Consider the following 20,323-nt stretch of genomic DNA (forward strand, 5'->3'; position numbering starts at 1 on the left):
GAAATTTATTATATGGATATTTTAGTAATATCATATGGATATATATGAAGCGTTTCTATAATATAAATATACATTTCTACAATTGCACATTTATTTAAAATGATAAAAATGAATTTTGTAACATTTTTACATAAAAAAATGAATATTAATCTATAATTAAAGACATAAAAATCGCGAATTTTTTTCTAAACTTGAATTTCCTCGTATTATCGCTTATAATTATATTAAATTAGTAAATTTTAGATAAATATTCTTTTTATTTACAGTTAGATCAAATTTGCCGTCTTGGCCTCCCATAAATTAAGTAAAAAAAGTTATAATGGTAAGTGCACGCATTGATAGCCAAATGCTATAGTAAGTGTTTATTTTTTTAATGCCTGGTTTGCATGTGATGAACTAAATACAGTAAAGGATTTATTGGCACTTTTTTTCGTTTTATTCGTTCCAGTGGTTACCTGGCATCTTAAATCACGGATATATGAAAGGGCTGGTTTTTAATCTAACAGTATATAGAAAAATAGATTAGCATGATGTATACACAAGATTAATTTTATACTGTGACATATTTTGATTGTATTTGTACCTATGCAAAGTTTTTTTATAGCATATAAAATGATTGAATATGTGTTTACATATATCTTCGCTTTTTTTTCCTACTTAATAAATCCTTTTTATACCTTAATGTTGTTCATGAGTTATTTAAAAATATATGGCTATGATTTTTTTCTAGGCTAATAAAAATTACTTTAAATATTTATCTTGTATTTTTAAAATTAAAGTTTATTGTTTAGATTTTTTTATGAACTTAAATGTTTTTATCATATCAAATTCATGCATTTTAACATAAAATAATTATCCACTTTTATTAATTTATAAGCAAAATAAAAATTTCCGAAAATATCTTGTTGTGTGAATATTATGCATATTACTATATGACTTTTTATGACTAAACTTAAGTATTTTGAATTTTTATACTGTGAATCTGCAAATAAAACATCATTTTCTATATAAATGCAATATATACGAGTTATAGTCACAAAAAGCAGTATTTATCTTAATTATGTTGTATTGTACAAAAGAAAAAGAAATATAGTATATATTGTTTTCATTTATTATATAATATATAATTTGTGTCTTTTATTTTGTAGTATAGACTTAATTTAGTTTGTAATAATTGATATTAAATATTTTTAATATGTATTAGGCAAAGAATACGAATTCTGTAAGTACATTTTACATTATTATTAAATGAAATTGCTAATTTGGAGCGATAATATGCATTAGAATATATATACTGCGTATTTTTTTTTGTATTGTCATTAAATTATCATTTATTGTATCTGAGAAACGGTGCAAACGACATATAAAATATTTCATATACACAAAAAAATTAGTTTATGTGATCATTTTATATTGTTAGTACGAGTTTAAAACCGTACATATTCCTTTTTTTACGTCAACTTCAAATAATTTACTATTTGTGACTCTTTCTGGTTTTAAATCATTGCAATATAAATTAGTGACAAAATTATTAAAGTTTATCACTTGATATCTGTAAAATTAAAAATACTGTATCATATGATGAAAATGTAATATATTACAACCATTAATCCTGTATATATGAATTTGCGTATAATATGTTATAAGATTTTTACTTTAATCGCTTTTTATCATAAAAATGTAAGAAAAAATATAATACACCTCATTTAAATATATCTATCTCATTTTTTTACGATATTTATATTTGTACAAAAGTTAAAATATCATAAAAAGTCGGGACATAAAGGGTTTTGCGCCTATTCAATAGTTATTTCAGTTTTTTCATTTGCAAATATAATAATGTATGTTGCAAAAAATTTTGTATTATAAAACCTCACCTTTTTTTAATGTTTTACGACTAATTCAGAATCTTTTTTTTACCGATATAGTATTTTTTTACTTATATTATCCATGATTATAATTATTTTAATGATCTAAACAATAGAAGCGAATTCTTTTTCAAACTTATAACCAGTTTATATACACTAATTAATATATTTGATTTTTGAGAGTCTAAAGCATAGAATATCTGATTTCTTATGCTGAGAGAGTTCCGGATTTTATAAAGATCATAGAATAATGTAGATGTGCAGTTTTACTGAATTTTGTTTTAAAATCATTTGCAAAATATAAATATTTTTTTGGTTTTTATCGGAAATCCAGGGTATAACTATTGTTTGATAAAATAACGATATATAATATGTTGATAAATATATTGTAAAACTGATTTTTTTTAAATTACTAAAGAAAATCAACCAATCAAAATTAATCTTATTGGATTAAAAAATATAAAAACTATTACTGTTTTTTTTTATTTTAAAAATATTTTTAGTTCTAGAAAATATTTATCCAATAAATTTTGATGGTACACTGCTTGTTTTATCTTACATAAAAATGCAGAAATTCGCGAGATAATAAATTTTTGCACTCAAATTCTAATTAAATCTGTATTTTAAAAACCTAATTTCGGATATCTTATATTTTAAATCTTTTGAATGTTTAACAAATAACATTTTTAAATAAAATGACTGTATTTTACGGTATGATGAGTGTTCAACAAGGTGCGTATTTGTATAATACGAAATGATTTATAAGTATGATAAATATTCAACAATGGCGTGACTAAAAAAACTACTACGTTCTTAGTATGTGATAAGATCTTTATATGTTTTATTAATATTAAAAAAAATCATGCATTACGTCATCTAAGTTCTTTTAATTTACATATAGCGAAGATTTAAATGCTCTATACTATATGTTTATGCTTTCTTTTTATTTATATTTAAAGGAAGTTCATCAAAAAAGACCAAATATTTATTTATTCTTTGCGATGGGAAATTCGTCTGATTTTGATTCAAAATGCAAATTTTAACGATAAGCCATGAAATATACATTCTATTCACAGAATTAGATCTATCGAATGGTTTATTATCCTTATAAAATATAGATAACGTAATAAAAATTGTGTAGTAGAATTGCTTAAATTTACCAGATTGTTTGCAATATCATTTGTGAAATAGGCTAAAAATTGAAGGATAAAATTAGCAAAGAAATTATTCTTATTAAGAGAAAAAACCACAAAATATCAAAATTTAATAGTTCGAAACAAACAACAATGTATATATATATGTGATCGTGTCAAAATATTTAGACATATGCTCGAAAAATATCGACTTTGTGCCAAAAATAAATGATTAAAAACCTTTATATCAATAAATATTATAAATTTAAAGATATTTAAATTCAAAAAACAAAAACAGATAATAGCCTTTAACCATAAAACATATAAGACGAATCTATTTAAATTGCCTGCTAATTTTATTTTCACTCCAATTTTCCGATGTGTAATTTTTAAAAAAGACCTAAAATTAATATCAAGAATGCAGCTTTATTCTCGAATCATAAAGCAGATTGGAAAACGATTCAATTCAAGTGCAAGATCTATTCATATTAATACCATTATATAAACAGGGTCACATTTTTACTACTGTTATGTTAGAAAAATCATCATCGAGTTTATTGTCTAAAATAAAGGACTCTGCCTGATATTAATCCATAACCCGAAGCAGTGTGTTAATACTCTGTATCATTAAATAAAAAAAGTCTCTTATCAATATATAATAAAATGTTTCTATCATGAAACTGTAAGATACATCGCCTCGATGCACACACGTATCAATAGAAAAATTTATATTGTCGTCTAAATCTTACATCTTTGAATCGTTTATTAAACAAAATTAAGGGGTCCATATAATTTTTTCATGGTATGTAATATATTTATATTCCCTATTGAAATCTCTAAATTATGGTATGATAGCATCCGAGCTGTCATTAATATACAAGTGAAAGATAAAAATTATTATATATGTTATAACTTGGGACGGCGTGATAATAAAATATCATAAAAGGTATCTGCGAGAACCCGAAGTAACTAACCGGATTTATGCATATATGCAAACCTTGGATTTTAAAAACTCCATAAATAATAAATCTTGAATGGTGGATCTGGATTGAAGAAGACTTCAGATAGGGGAAATAGCCAAAAGTATTAATTCGCTGTGCGAACGATGTATAAAGCAAGTTATTCTTGAGCACAAAAACTAAAATTATAACGAATAAATTTGCATTAAAAAAAATAAATATTGTAATGTATAAATATTAATTATTTAAATCAAAAAAAAAATAAAGATCTATATTTGAAGAGGATAATGGTATATTTTATTCATATTCATGAAGAATGTTTTTAAACCCTGATAAAATATTTGTGATATTGTGTTTGTATATCTTCTATTTGTTGCTACTGTGTAATACATTCTTTCCTCTATCGTACCCTTTTTTAATGTAAAAATGTTTACAGCGTGTTTTAGATTACGAAAATCTTATGATATTTATAAATTATTGCAAAGTTAGGTCAATTAAAACACTAGGAGATATAAATTTCATCCTTAGGTCAAATATTTTTTTCATATATGAATTGTGTTTCTTCTTTTTATAAATTGTATCTAATGTGATGTAAACTGCCCATTATGATAATTTGGATTTCTTTAATTCATTTTAGACACCTTGCCCCAATATATCTTCGTCAACTACTCTTCTTCTGTTAAATGATAAAAGTTCAAGTGGCTTGCGTTTATCGCCCGATATTAATTATTTTCTATAATTAAGTTTTAATTAAGCAATGCAGGAGGTAGGGGAATTGAAGAAGATTTTGGAGAGGATAAGATAACAGAAATACAAATATTCTATGCGCGCAGGGAATCAAGCAAGTTGTGCTCGAGAATAAAAACTAAAAATATGACTATAAATAAAGCCCATAAGTAAATAAAATACTAATTAAGTTATTTAAATGTTGAGACTTATAGGATAAATATGCATTAAAAAAATATTTCGTCGATACAATAAATGATGTCATAAAATATGCTAAAAGTCCTTTAATGTTTTGAAATTAATCCATTTGATGTGAAGGCGCCATCTGACAATTGTAAGAATAAAAGAAATTTTCTAATAAAATATAAAAATTAATATTTTAAAAGAAATGTTTTTTAGTATATTTGCGTTCTAAAATACATGATTTGTTTTTAGCAGCTTCTCATGTACCTCATGATTGAAATGAGGTAATAAGATTAACCTAAAATAAGCAATATTTTAACAATTGAACTGTTTTGACAATTTAAATGTTCTTTAGTTATTTTTAAAAATTACTGTAGATTCTATATGGAGAATTTAGTTTACTATTACATAATTTTTACACTAAATGGATAATTATTTAGGTCTCATTTTACATTTTCTTGTCATTCATTTTTAAAATTAGAAAAGGTTCACGTCAATCTCAATTTAAAGTTTGTCAAAAAAGTGGTTTAATGATTTCAGCAAGAAGCAAAAAGTTAACAAGAGTTTTTACGAATTGTATGAAATGTTATCATATCAGAGGCCTTGTTTTATGTCCTAAAAAAACTAGCAGTAATCCATCAAGTATTATAAAACTCTTTGATAAGAAAAAAATATTTACAGATGGAAAGGATAAAAATATTTACATAATACAAAAAAAATCCTTTAGGTTATGGATGCGAGTTTCTAACTACTTTAACTTCTAGAAAAAAAATTTCTGATGTAGTTTAATCTCTAATCTATCATGCAAATTTTACCAGATCAAGTAGGATTATTTCATAGATGTGATGTCAATATTTGTATTTTTGAATTTGAGAAAAAAAAATAATTGTTTTTAAAAGAAAAACATTGTGGAAAATACAATAATGTACATGAAAACGCATAAAATAGTTACCTGATTGTTATAAAATACATCCTGTATTAGGTATAAGACATTAGAGCTGAAATTCGCTCTTTAAAGTGTACTTATGTAGTTCATAGACAAGAAAAAATAAAATAGCGATGGAATTACACGTTTACGCATATAGGTTATAACTTTTCATTGTTTAATATTTTACGTCTAAAGATTTACACATTAATATCTATGAAACTGTGGATATCTCTAAAAATACACCTTTTCTATACGATATTAACTAAAGCATTTATAAATTTTCATCTCGAGTTTGGAGTTTCTGTAATTGTGTTTGTTATTAAATTAGTTCAGCGCGTTAATACGTTTTATTCTATTTAATTATTATAAGAAATGACTTTAATATACAGATAGAAGCTTTGATTGCAAGAAAATAATGATTAATATATCTTTTTTATTCTCAAAGGCTCTTCGAATAATAAAATGTAGACTTTCTCTATTTTCACATAAAAATTCTAATTAATTTTTTCTTCGGGTTTATGATGAATAACTTGGTATGCAGTATTCAACCACACCATCTAGCGAATTCGATAAGATTTTTAAATTATTATTCTTACAGCTGGTTATTTTTACACCCCGGAAGACCAGGAGCTTTTAGTGACCTTAAATAGAATATTTATTTAACCAAATAAACGCGATTTTGGAATTAGGATTGGAATGTGTTAAAAAAAATAGTGAGGATTTTTTTATGATAACTGCGTGTAAACTATTCTAATACCCTCAAGAAAACCATGGTGGTACTTTTGACATTAAAAATGCAAATTCTACATATTTATATATATCATAAAATTCAAAAATTGACTTTTTTGGATATAAAATATTTTGTAGCTAGAAGAAAATCTTAGAACTCATATAAAAACTCAAAAATTTTGATTAAAATTTTGTAAATTTTATTTGAATAACTATAAAGGTATGTGCTCTACGCTTCTTTTTATATGCCCAATTTTTAAAAAAATAAATGGAATAGGTGGTGCATATTAAAAAATCCGTAAATTTTAAAAATACCCTTTTAGGATTATAAAAACACTCAATCATCAATAAGTTTTTATTTTATGAATCATCATATATGTACATGCTAATTTGATAATGTGCAAGTGCTCACAAATTATTGTTTGGATTGCAAACGATGATAAAGAGAAATGTATTTCTAGCCTAGTAAAAAAAATAATGTATTTTATTCCATGAATAATATGAATTTTATATAATTTATCTCTAAAATTCTCGATTTTTAATACTATATATAGACAAACTATTTTTTGATTTAAACTGTGAATTTTCGTGTATGTAATAGTGATGAAGAGAATCAACATCATTCAATGCTTTTTATACAAAAGTTGTTAAAGGGCATTCACATGCTCGTAATTAAGTAGCTCTTTTTTGCTGTTTATAGCTTCAAAATATATTTTCTTGCATATATATGTGATTTTAAGAATAAAATGTCCAAAACTTATAAAATTTTAATGTGAAAATTTTTTTTATAAACGAATTTAGTTTCGTTTGACGGTAGAGGTGTTGTTTTAAAAATTTAGTGATCCTTAAACAGAACTTGTCTACAATTTTTATGATAACAAAGTGAATAACAGAGTATATGAACAATTTAAATAGTTGGTAAATAACTAAAGCAAAATTTTGTGTGTAAAACTTTAAATTATATTTTATGATGTATTGAATTTTATTCAAACGAAAATCACCTTTTTTAGATCGTTTGGAGAATTCTCTTAAAAAACTTAGACTGTCAAAATTAAAGAAAAAAATAATTAATATTTCTGCCGTTTAGGATTATTTTACGTTAGTCTGTGTTGAAAGTAGACTAAGTTTATTTTTTATAGATGTTGGATAATATAATCGAAAGTTGTATTTTAATCTAAAAACAGAATAATGTAAATAAAAAAATTCATTATCTTCTAAGTCTATATACAATTTTTATAGAAATCTATTTGGCAATCGGTTTATATTAAGAGACTTGAAAAAATATAGTTAAAAAATCATTAGCAAAACTCATGCCTTTTATAATGGGCTGTTTTTTTGTCTAATGGCATATGAAAAAGTATAATATAAACATCGTAGAAAAATTTTATAGTAAGTCATAAAATACACTGATCATTTGATTTTCTGGATATTTTGACATCAATTAATGCAAGTGGTGGGACTACAAATCATGCTTATAATGTTATTTTACAAGTCAATAATTTTTTTCTGCTCAAAAAAATGTATCTTATTTTGTTTTTTGTTCTATTTTTGCATGATATATATTTTTTCAGTTATATTAGGCATCATGATATATCTCTAACAAATATTGATTTCAACAAACCGTGCTCTTTTTGTACTTTTAAAAAGGAAAGTGAAAAAACAGAGCAAGTAGACCGATGGAAGAATTTATTATATATACAGCAAACATAGAAAAATTATACTAGTATGCCGATTTATAAAACAAGACAATTCATACAAATAAAGCTTGTTTTATCTTTAAATTTAAGGATTTTATGTTTTTTTATAAAAAGTATTTTTAAGAAGAAATCCAGAATTATTTTAATCATCTTTGACGTGTATATGTATAAGATTGTAAAAAAAATAATATTCTCATAATTTCAATAGTTAAAATAATTTATATCTAATATCGATCGGTAGAAATTATTTTAAAATATTTGTACCGAGATGAATCACCATACAATAAATTATATAAAAAATTATTTTTTTGTGATGGTTGATAAAAAAAACCATGAAAAAATATATAGAGGTATATGTTTAACACTTAGACAGCTTTAAAAGCCTAATAAATAAAAATTTACATGGCTGGATCTACTACTAAAAGAAGACTGTTGATGTTAGATTCCAACTATATCTGATAACAATTTCAGATTTACAAAAAAAAAGGTCGAAATACTACAATCATTATTGTTAGAAACAAAAAGCATGGAGCATAAATTTTGGCAAAAAACTAAATTTTTATTAAATCGAATTTATATGAATATTAAAGTATCTTACCAAGATAAAAAAATATTATTTTCCATAAACTAAGAACATAAAACTTGATGCGAATAATTTATTTGCAAGTTTTTAGGAAAATGAAATGTCATAGAAGTTCTTTGAAGCTGCTTTATCTAATTTATGCAAAAAAAAACATAAATATTTTGTTGATATGCAAAGAATAAAAGAATTTACGTTCCGATCTTATATAATTTTAAGAATTGTTAAACCATATACCTAGTTATAATTCACAAAAAAATACTGTATTCTTAAACTTAACTCGTATTTTACAATTAAATCTGCTATACCAATGATATTAAGAAAAATTTTATTTTTTGTAGCATAATTTAAGTCAGTATTTATGTTTAATGCTCTATTTGTATCTTTATGCCCTTTTGTGCCTCAATATTATATCTTCATTAATTTTTTTGTTTTTCTTAATATTTTATAAATGCAAAATAAACTTTATTTATATTTTTTTGTAAATTTTCATAATTTTTTATATTTTCTGTTCAAATTTAACAATTTGGGTTGAAATTCGATTTGGATTGTGAAAAGTAAATCGTTCATTTTAACAAGAAGTTTCATCAATGAATTCTGATAAGAAATCAAATTTCAATTTTCTATATCTCATGCTATATTTTGCAAAAATAAAGCTTTTTGCGACGCAATACTATTTAATAGGATTTTTCTGCGTAAACTAAGTATTTATGACAAAGGCTCTTCTTATTTAATATATAATCTTTCAAAAAAAGCATTAAACATTTTTTTTAACTAATATGCCAAATTTTGTTCTCGATTTAGTGCAAAAAGCATATCGAATCATTTTTATAATAATAAGTATCTTGATCTATTTATGAATCTTCAACTGCATAAAAATCACTTCTCATGCATAAAAAATTATCATGAAATGACTTCTAGTCACATTTTTTATATTTTAAATACCTAATATTGCTATATGAATCTTTATATCACTTTTATTTATACCTAAAATTTCCACAATTTGGCTGTATTTTAATATTAGTTGTGTTTAAATTTGTTTTTAGAATATATATGACCGACTTTCTTTAATCATTATTCATTTACCAAATACTATTCGAACATGGAATTCATTCATTAAGGTTCTATATGTGTGTTGTGTTTCAAGTTTAGAGATATAGAAGAAAAATAAAACATATTTTAAAGAAAAATTAGGGCTTTAAATCCTGTTCCTGAAAATTCGTATAAAAATAAATAAAATATGATTCGCTTTTTTTAAGAAAATATAAAGGGTCATAAGTATCTAGGTATCAATAGATTTCTAGCATGTTTGTATATCCATATAACATGGTAAAATTATATAATGCTAAATATTGATGACATTTATTAGCAAAAAAATAGCTCTTTAATTGTTAAAACGGGGATTCATAATCTGTCTTCTTTTAAAAATATACACAAAAAAATATTTTTTTTTTAAATATTTACAAACACGTAGTTTTCTGAATATTGTGGTCTTTGAAATACGAAAAAACGCATTAGGTATTTTTTTTCTAATCATACTTTTCATATATTTATATATGATATAGGCGCATATTTTGCCATGACAACCCGAAAAAAACTATATTTAAATTATATATAGCACGATCTAAGCTCGTAATTTTGTTGTATTTGTGTAGATATTTCTGTATTTTTTTAATCGTATTAAAGACGAAAGATGTTGCGTAAAGTATAAGTATTAGGTTATATGGAACAATATATCCAAGTAATGACTATATATTCATACAATATATGCATTTTCTAATGATTAATCATTACAGGGAGTTACGGTACAAATGATACATAATGAAAAAGAAATACGATTAAGAATTTGGTATAATGTGCAAATGTGAAGGTGACAAAAGAACCAAGAAATTAGATAAAGACTATAGTTCTATATTGTCAATATTTATAGGAAGAATCTTTTATAAATTTAATGCTTGGATCATAAAAATTTTTTTTAAAGGGATTAATAGAGATAAGAATAAAAAAATATGAATTAAAATTCTACCGCATAAAAAATTGTCAACTGTAAAACTGAATCACCGAAAAAAAGATTCAGAATTGGAAGACGAAATATAAATAATATTTGTCTAGAATAATAAACTGCATAAATTTAGATGCTATGATGGTAAACAAAGCAAATGGCTATTGAATTCCACAAAATAAAAAATTTATTCTCTTTAATTCATAAAATTATCTTATTTGAACTAACAAGACAAAAGCTTACAATATTTTAGAAAAAAAAATCTAAAAAGGATTCATATGTGTTTTTAGATATTCGAATAATCGGATTTTATATTGTAAGTTGAAAAATAAAAAAAAATAACTGAAAAGACGAAAACTCTAGAAAAAAGTTGAGCAATATTCACAGAAATTTAATGAACGATTGAATCATATTTTGAAAATCTAAAAAAAATGAATTTTAAAAATTACATTTCAAACTAGCGTGATCACGATCTTTTAAGTTTGGAACCAAATAATAGGATAATATCTAAGGTGAACATGATTGTGTATGATTTTAGTGTAAAATAACATAATAAACTCAAAAAAATAAAGAAGAAAATGCCTGGATTATATGATGTAAACTTTTTTTTGTTTTAAAGGAAGCTTTTTTTCGGTTTTAAATATAGAAAGTTATAAAAGGACGATGTTGTTTATGTTAAAAAAAATTCCAGCTACAATCCATACAGATAAGATATAAGAACTTGAACATGTGAATTTTTAGGCAATGAATGTAATGAAAGTACACATGAAGAGAAATGAAAAGGCTTGTTTCAAGGATAAAATGTTGATTTGGCCGAAAAAGGGACAAAGTAACAGGTTTTTTTTTGATTTTGTAATTTTATGTTCAAATAAAACATAAAATTATTAAAATACATATAATTTTGCCACAAATGAAAATACTGGGTGTTAGAACCTATATTAAGAAGTAATAATATTTTAAAACGCAAAAAAAAAATATTTGAGACACTTCTATTATTTAAAGTGAAAAAATGTGTTGTTCACTGAATTTATTTCTATTCGATTTCTGATTTATGAAGCAGTGTAATCTTAATTCCAGCTAGCAATTTAACAGAAGATAAATAAATATTTTTAAAAGAAGATATTTGAAGAAAAGAGAATTCAAAGATTAAAGTGCATCTAAAGAATTAAAATACCGCCCTAAATGATTATATCTATAAAGTGGGTATCAACAGAAAATTTAAAGTCATAATAAATTGTATTGATGTTTAATAATGATATTTTACCCTTTGTTCTTGTAAATGAGCCTCGAAAGATTCGTATTGGAGCTAAAAGATACAAAATAACCATAAAATACATTTACTAAAGTATAAATGAAAAATAAAACTTTGAAAATGTAATTAAATCTGTCTTTAACAACAAAAACTGCAATGTGAATTCGAAACTGTAATTCAGATTAACTATTCATTTGAGTTGGATATGGATTGCTGTATATATTTATATGCCGATGGAATATAATAACAATGTTGTGACTCTAAAATAGTTAAATAAAAGAAAATTTAAAGTATAAATAAAAAATTTATTAAGGAACCTTTAAAATGTATCAACAAGAAAAAATTTTTTACTAGTATAATATTGCCAAAAATTACACCGTATGTTGGTAAATATAGAGGTAATTATATTAAATCAAAGACACGGAATATGGAATATCACTAAAATTTATTCATATTTTTACATTCGTCATAAGTTGTAACAAATAAAAAGCATTATATTTATTTTTTATTATTGATTCATGTTTAATTTATCCAATAAGTAATGGGTGTTAAATTTTTGTATAATTAAACGTGAGAATAAGATAATTGGAATAATAATAAAAATTGAAAACACTAGATTAATTATATTCATATGTGATATAAATAATCATCCTAAATCGATGTCTATAGAACACATTTGATTTCGACATAATTGGTGAAAAATTATTGGATAGAATAAAAATTTTCCGCCCTAATAGAATGAGGTATAAGCTTTTTTATTTCAGACTTAACTTTAAGCTATAAAAAAAAGGTCGATCATATATTTTTAATGAGATGCGAATAGATTTGCAATTCAGCTCTAATATATTTTGAATAAAAGTAAAAGATGTATTTGAAGTTTTTAATTAACTATAATGACATGTTAAATATGACAAAGAGATGATTTAAACACAGTGATTAATATAGTACCGATTAAATTAAATTTAAAACTTACTTTATGTTTCATGAAAACAATTATGATCGTACTATTTTATTAATGCGTAAATTAACTGAATTTTATCTATAAAAAAAACAAATGATATACGAAAATAGGACATAGAAAATTAATTAAAATTTTATGTAGCCATAAAGTTTTTAAAAGGGTAGTTCTATCATAGAAATATAAAATTAATTGATTAAAAATAATAATATATAATTTTTTGCCATAAAAAAAATTAATAAAAAATTATACTGACAAACTTTCTAAAATATAGTAAATATTATGGTTTTAAAATTAATATTATAGCCCTACACATGTATAACAATATTCTTCTGACATATATAACAAGCTTCTATTATGTTTAATACAACTTATTATAAGCATGTTACAGTTTTTTTGCATGATATTTTTGAAGCTGAAAGGTTTTATACATATTGACTATTGATCTTATTTTGATGATTTTTAGACCAAATGCATTTTTATTTCTTTTAAAACTATTGAACTAAGCTTTAAAGGTCATGATTAATGACATAATAGCATTTAGAGCCCATAAATTTGTAATTCTTATATTTTCGGTTTTTTTTTCATAGAATAAATTGATTATAAAAACTAATTTTATATAATTTTTTACTAATTGCATTTTTGATAGTTCAGTTTGAATTAAACCTGATTTATAAATATAATTAATTAAAACTTCGTTAGAAATATTTAATTCTTTATCTTATAATTTGTACTTTCATATAATTCTTTACACACATTTTTATAGGCCGATTAGTGTTATATAATTATTTTAGTATTATAATATCTAACATACAAATATATAAGTATTTATTTTCCTAAATTTGCTGTAGGTTTTTTTCTTAATTATTTGTTCATAGAACTTATTCAACAATTGGTCTGGCTTGACAAAAATAAATACATACAAAGGAATTATTATACGTGAATGATTAAAGATCCATTCACAAAACAACAGCGGTTTGCTATTACATAAAACATTTTTTTAAAGTTATAGTAAAATTTTGAAATAAGTAAAATTTTTAGTGTTATCTATGATTTATTATTTGCCATTGAGAGCAGAATTTATAAGCTTCTGTTTCTTTATTAAGGCATAATTATTTTTTAAATTGTAAAATATAATTTTTCATGCTTCTTTATGTTTGAATCAAACAACTGTTTTTTGTATTTCGAATTTTCTTGTCAAACGTAAAAATTTTCTCTTCGATGGATTTTTTTGCGCGAATAGTACAATAAATCTCTCTATACCGCTTTTTGTTATATTTAAGCAAAGAATATGGTAATATGGGTTTTATATGATACGTTGTAGCAATGTTTAATGGTGAATCATATTTCACATCATTCTTTTTCATGAACTCTGTATAATTTAAATTTTTTATATTTTGTATGGAGATATTCTGGTTCCAAATATACACTCCTACGTATTCAAGATGAATTTAACGGTTAAACACGAAATAAATATAAGTTACGCAAACAAAAAAATGTGATTTTGTAGGAGTAAAATTTTGCGGTCTATAATACAAATTTGTATCGAAAGTATTTCTAATTCAGCTTAAAATTAAATAGTTTCTAAATTGAGCTTAAAAAAAATACTTTCTAAATTTAAAAAAAATCGAGTCTCAAAGTAAAACACTATAAATTAGATAATCATAAAACACAATCAACTTAAATTTAATAACTAAAAATTTTTGTATAAAACACACAATTTATATCAATAAATATTCAAATATCTAATATGGATTTTTTACTTCTATATAAGGGCTTTTTTATTTTTACAATATGATTATATAAAAATTACGGCGACTTCAAATAAAAGTCAGCTCTGAAAAGTGTAGTATTTTGCAAGCGTGTCATACTAAAAATATTAATGGTGAATCATTCTAGGTCCGGTCAGAATCATTTTAAAAAATACACATGAAAACCAATAATATGCGAAGTTTACGAATATTATTTTTTTTTAATTTATATATATGGGTTAAGCTATATTTTTTTGGGTATTTATAACAGTTATATTTTAAAAAAAAATATGATAGAAGTCTCTATAAATTTTCGCATCATTAGCAAATAATATGCCTGTTGCGTTCAAAGTATGAAATGTACAAAAAAAACTCATAATTATAAGTCACGAATACTTTTTCTATTGCTAGTACGGTGAATGATAGATATAATATTATATCGTTGATCTGTAACTGTAATATTTATTTATTTTTTGTTGAGTATTCTGTTAAATGTACTCATAAGTGTTTTATATTGCAGCAACTACATAATCGTGGGTTTAATTGATATAGTTTGAATTTTATTAATTATATGTGCTATTATCATAAATTTATTTTTATATTCATCCAGAATTCTCAAAAGCGAATTTTTTTTTCGGATATGTTTTATAAAATTAGTATTTCCGGTGACAAAAAAACTAATCATACTTTAGATATAATAATTAACCTAAAAGTGGCGTTTTATTGCTTTCTAGATGGGAAAATCAAAAATTGGTAGATTGATATTATAGTAATAGATATACTATATTAAGAATCCTTGTATTACACCTTAAACTTGTGACAGAAATATATTCCCAAAAATTATAATAAAAAATGATTATCGTAAAAAAAAATACAATTTAAACATTGTAAAGCAAGATTTTGATCATATACTTAAAGAAAATTTTTATATATAATGATATGGCCTCTTTATAAACCGCAGATTACAAATGAGTTCATGTTTTTTTACATATTTTTTATCTGGGTTTCTAATTTATTACAAATAAAAAAATTATCTTTAAGTTTTAATGTAAATTTATGCATGAAATCTCAAAATAAGGCGCTTCTATCTAAGAAAGTAACTGTTTTTTAGTAGTAGATATTAATATTTAATTATATTTTTTATAATTTAGACTGTAATAACAAGATGCGATGTAAATAAAGACTACGCTGTGGCTTTCTATACCTTATATACTTCACTGCCAAAAAATAATATATATGTCGAAAACTTCAATAATAATCGCATATTTTGATGAATGTGCGAGTATAATGTATTTATAATACGATGAAATAATTTCCGGCAAAAAAATATCGAAATGTTTAAAATTTATTGTTATGGCAAAATTGAACTGTAAAAAAATAATTATCGACAATGTCGCATACTAAATTTGCTAAAAAAAAATCATAGTTAATAAGTAGTTTTGATCTAATTACATATTAAAATTGAAAAAAATTGAACGCTTAATATTACATAATCTTCTCTAACCCATTGCCACTCATTATACATATAAAAATAATTTCATGATTCTCTTGTGCATTTTTAATGATTCCAAAATAGGTATCGGATGATACCTATTTTATACTATTAGTTCTCTATTATACATATTTTCTATGTTTTTCTATTGGTATTATTACTACTATTATAAAATACATACAGCTTCAATATTATTTATGTTACAAAAAAACGTGTATACCTGTAATAAATAGTTTTAAATGTAAAATTTAATATATACACAATTAAATTTTTATATTTTTCTCGAGTGAATATCATCTTTAAAATACAAAATACAGTTTTCTATCTAATTATTATTATAATTGTTTACTTAGTCAAAATATAAAAAAATTATTGTATCTTAATAAAAAATTTAGACGAAGTCGAATGTTTTATCAAGTATTGTATAGTTTATGGTAAAAAAAAATTTCTTAGCAATATTTTTACTTTCAAAAACTTATTTAAGTAAAAAAAATATTTAATAATAATACTAAATAGATGTTACATATGGAATAAATCAAAATTCGTGCTGTATTTGAAACACATGTTTATTCTATCAAGCATATATGTCTTTATTAGAAATTTACGTAAAATATACTAGCAAAAAGAACTCAACAGCTTTTAATATAATTAAGTTGTATTTTTTATGCTTTTTAAACGTATTTAAGCATAGATTATATGGGTATTGTGAGAATCACATGATTTTCTTGGAAATAACTGAAGTATCTAAACATAAATTATGCTGATCCCTACAGAAATAAAGTTACTCAAACAAATCAACCTTTATTTTTAGTGCCTGATCAAAAGACTGAATACTCTTTTGTTTTACAGTCTAACTTAAGCTTACAATAATTTCTCCCTGTTCTACTTCTATCACTTTTTATAAATAATATAAAAGAAGGAAATGAACATGAGAACACGATAAGTCTCTTCCTTTTTTTGATCCTTTTTTGTGATCGTATATCTATAAAATCTAATCTAGTTAGCTTGCTTTTTGATGGCTATAACGAGTAAAAAAGGTTGTCATTGCCTTCTATAAAGGCTTTAATATATTCGTTTCTTTTTTTATTATTTTCGATTAGTAATCTTTTTGCGATAGGGTTTTTGAATATAACTCTTTTGTTTTCATCTTGTTTGCCTTTAAATACTTATTTATCAATCATATTTAAAAATTCGGAGATGCTTTTTAATTTCTTTTATTCTTAGTCAATATTTGTTTGTTTATTCCCCTCGTTTATATTTTGTTCTTCTTTACATTAATTTGTTTATATATCCAGTATTTCAATCTTAAACCCTTCATTTAATATTTTCTTGATTGTATTTGAAACTAACACATGGAAGAATTGTTTGACAATGATTTTTTTGATTATTTACCTTTCATTGATATTTCTTTATTGTTTTTTACAACATATACATGAAAATTATTATTTTTTAGTGATCTGTTGAGATGTGGTTCCTAATTTTGGGATAAATCCCAAATACGGTTTTTAGTATTATCTTTAAATTCATTACTATATATTACACTTTTAATATTTTCTTGTTCGTTAATTTTACACGTATTATTTAAACTAAGAAGATTTAAATTACTTAACGGATCAATTAATTTAAAATCAGCAATATTAATATAACCGTAAGACGAATTTTTATTTTATTATAAGTTATTTTTTTGATCTACTAAGAGCATCATTTATTATCATTTACAACTACGTCTCTCATATTTTTTTCGTTTACAATTATAAACAAGCATTTTATTGCATAAACGATTGCCTTTTAATACGATCCGAAGACAACATGGATCTATAACTTCTATATTCTTTTAACTTTTCCTTTTCTTCCAGATGTACTTGATCAAGTAAATTTTTTCTGCATTTGATACCTTTTACACACGGAAATAAGGATTTACACAATAAACCTTCCTCCGTTGAGAAGCACGGGTTCATCGCATTCATATTTTCTGGGGCATCGGGAATATGTGGTCGTTGGCTAAAAAATAGTTTTCTCTTCGCAACTGTATATTTCAGTGCTTTCCGCCTGAATTTTTCTTTGCTTTTTTTTGCTGCCTTCGCCCACTGATTTCCTAATTTTTAACCACCTTAGCTGTTCTTGTATTTGCTTTTCTACAGAAAAAAGAATAGTGTTTCGCCTTTTTATATCTTCTAAATTGCGAAGGTCTTCTGCCCTCATTTTTACTTTGCAGAAATATTTTTTACTTTCTTTGTTTATTGTGCCAGCCGTTTTCTTATGATTATCATCTGAAGATAACTCCAAATCATCGTTTTCTTCACTTATAGCCTCTGAATACATATCATCATCTGTAATTAAGCTATTCTCTACCTCTATTTTCAGCTCATTATTTATGTTATCTACAATCATCTCATCGCTTGCTCTATTCATATTCTCTACCTTTATCTTATGCTCATTATTTATATTCTCTATCATCATATCATCACTTATATTATGAATATTCTCTACCTCTATTTTATGCTCATTATTTATATTATCTATAATCAAATCCTCACTTATATTATCTGCAACCTGATTATTTAAAATACCATTAACATACCTATATCGAAGTATATACTTAATTCATTCATATATTGATCGTCAATTACGATTAATTTCCTTTTCTCAATGCTATCACTATCAATTTCTTTTACAATATCTATAATTTCAGAATCTCTAATTGCTTGACACACATAAGCACCAACATATATTAGTAGTATTATCACTTATATTATCATTACTAGAAACTTGAATCGTAAAATTATCCTGCTTTTTTTAATATTTCAACCCACAAGTTTAAAAACTTCTTCTGAAATTCTTCTTCATCTTTCGCCAAAAAAGTTTATCCTCAACGATATTCTCTAGCATATTTGTTATTTTTTCGCCTCTTACCCTTTTGCGAGGGTATAATATATTCAACAGCTTATTACACTTACGGGACAATTTTGGCTCTTTCTTCTCGTCATTTTTTATCGTGAAGTTTTATTTTATTCTGCAGAATATGCCTTTTATTTTATTTATTATTCGACCAAACATTTTATTATAGACATGCTTTTTTCTCTTCTTTTATAGAATTTTTTTAATTTCGATTTATCGTACTATTTTTTTTTATGAATTATGCATGAAATTATTTGGAGGTAAATATTATTTCTTTCTAAAATTTTTAATTTATTGTAAAAATGGAAAAAAAATTCCTCTAAATATCAATAAACTGTAGGTCAATATCATATAATAATACGGATTTAATTATTATTTTAATATTTTTCATTAATGATAATATAACTTATGGAATTTTTGATGAACAATGCAGATATCTACAATGTAATTTATGGAGGTAAAAATCTGAATTAAAGATTAGTATTCTAATATTAGCTCTAGAACACACATGAAATAGGAGGTAAAGTATTTGGAGATAAAGATACATGGATGCTTTACAAATAATATAAATACCGCGAATCATAATTTTAACATTTCGAAAACATGTTTTAAATTGTATGCTTTGTTATAATGGTATTGAGTACATATAATTATTCGTTTTGATGACTGTTTTGGAATTATTAAAAATGTCTGAATAATACTATGGTATTTAAATAGTAGGGAAACAAATTGCATCAAAATATAGCATACAATTCTAACATCGTGTAAAAATATTTGATAAATTATGCAGTTCTTAAATATTATTATATTGATTTTTTTGTAGAGTCAATAATTTAATTGAATTTAACACTATTACGCTATATACCTATATCTGTATCGAATAGGATGAATAATATTTATTTCGGTGTCTTAATATATACTTCAATAAAATTTTCAACTAATATATACATATAAACGGAAAAATAATTTTTTGATGTATCATAAAATTATAAAGCCGTTTTTAATATAATACTTATTTCTTGGAATACACGGAAGGATTTTATCATGCTATCTTAAGAACAGTACTATTCAAATTTTTTTTACATTATTATAGAAGTAAAAAGAACATTTAATAACTTTATAATGTGCTAAGCATTTAGAAAATAAATTTTCACCTCCTTTTTAGTT

Source organism: Rhyacophila brunnea, unplaced genomic scaffold, assembly GCF_057557595.1.
Source record: "Rhyacophila brunnea isolate RB1 unplaced genomic scaffold, BYU_Rbru_1.0 scaffold_84, whole genome shotgun sequence".
Classification (NCBI taxonomy): Eukaryota; Metazoa; Arthropoda; class Insecta; order Trichoptera; family Rhyacophilidae; genus Rhyacophila; species Rhyacophila brunnea.